Source organism: Sinocyclocheilus rhinocerous, unplaced genomic scaffold (genome assembly GCF_001515625.1).
Source record: "Sinocyclocheilus rhinocerous isolate Xijiao unplaced genomic scaffold, SAMN03320098_v1.1 C36737232, whole genome shotgun sequence".
Lineage (NCBI taxonomy): Eukaryota > Metazoa > Chordata > Actinopteri > Cypriniformes > Cyprinidae > Sinocyclocheilus > Sinocyclocheilus rhinocerous.
Genome location: NW_015785452.1, coordinates 1 through 1,641, shown reverse-complemented (window position 1 = coordinate 1,641; position 1,641 = coordinate 1). Strand labels below are relative to the sequence as shown.

At 36.5% G+C, this 1,641-nt stretch overlaps 1 long non-coding RNA gene across 1 annotated transcript; it reads left to right on the top strand.

Annotated features, from left to right (window-relative positions):
* LOC107736491 (uncharacterized) lies at positions 1-1,641 on the top strand. Its single transcript, XR_001639682.1, has 3 exons — positions 1-42; positions 580-651; positions 1,596-1,641. It is a non-coding gene; the product is annotated as an uncharacterized LOC107736491 (long non-coding RNA).

Sequence of the window (1,641 nt, the reverse complement as noted above, 5' to 3'; positions counted from 1 at the left end):
CAGATCCTGCACCTGTGTGTCCTGATTCTCCACTGCAGAAAGGTCAGTCAAAACTTGTTTTCCTCATAGTTTTACAATGTCACAGGATCTTGTATTTTTGTCTTTTACAATGGCCCCAAAATGTATTTGGACACTTTTCAGGTCACATATCGAAGGGCACGTCCCTTTTATACAAGGATGGTTTAAATGTCCAAAAATGACACTTTTGCACTATTAATTAGTGGATTGATTTGTAGTTCATCTCTGAGTTTCCTACTTGGATTTTCATCTGTTTTTTTGAATGAGGTTAAGGAGTGGCAGTCAAAGCCAGACTTTCCCATTGACTGTATATTATTTTTGGCCCGTGGACGTGTCTTGAGCGGGCTGAACATTTTGTTAGGTCACACATGTAGCTTGTTAGACAACAGCTGTTGGATTTGTTTGCTTAGCTTGTCTTTATTGGCTATTGGCTGAAAACACATTCCAAGGTGAAACAATAAATATACATTGAAACTTTGCATTATGTATTGTATATTGAAATAATATGCTCTTAAATGATCAATGTCACTTTAAGCGCTCACTCTGATTTCCTCTTTTCAGCAGTGAAACGCTCCACAGCCAAAGGTGAAATTACCAACAAAAACAACCTCTGGATGAAGAAAATCCGATCCAGTAAGTATCATTCAGTCTCCCACGAATAAAACCAACAATATGGAAACCTTCAAAGACACGGCAGAAGTGTTTTTCCTTCCCATTGAGCCTGTGTTGTCAGCTACGATCTTAATTCTAGGTTGAGTTTCTATGCAGGCCGGAGTTGTTTAACTGCTCAAGGTTGATAAAGAGCTCAAAATAATGAGTCTCTCTGTGTCTCAACTGAACATGCTGAATGATTCAGCCTTGCTTATTGGAGTGTCTGTGATGTTAGTTGCCACACATAACTAATCTGAATTAATTTGTTAATCCTGACTGGATTCATATCAAGCGTCATACTGTACACGATCTATTTACAAAAGCTAATGCAGATTTTGGTCACCTGAGCACATGTGCTTTATTATTAGAGCTCAGTTTCCTGGTATTTTGCAGTGAAAGCAAAACTCTAAAGCAACTTTTCCAAAGGCTATGCATTATATACATTAGAATTCAAAGGCAGACTACTGTGTCTTTTGTTGGGTGCTGGTCATATCCTCCCTCTTCACCAGAGGGCGCTGCTGGTCTGTTTCACAGCTATTGTTTGAGATCATACAAAAGCGATTAGTACAGGCAAACATTTCAGTTTTTTTCAGCAAAATTTAATTGTTTTGCCTACAGTTAATTCCAGATCCTTATTGTAGTTATTAGCACAATTTAGCCATCGTTCACCATGTCAGACTCCTTGCAATTATAACTTGGCCAATATTATATTATAATTCCAAGTGAAACTAACCAGAGTGAATACTGAATTTCACTATTTTAGTTTCTAAATTGAAAAGGTTATTGATGTATTATTATTTGTTCAATCATATAATTATTATTCATGTGTTTATTTTCTATTTTTATTTTATTTTTATTTTATTTTTTTATTCATTAGATCTGTGATCACTTATCAAAGCCCTTTGTGGCATCATTTCCTCACTCAGCTCTGCCCCTCGTCCTGATTAAGAAATTTCACCGTGGAAAACCAGA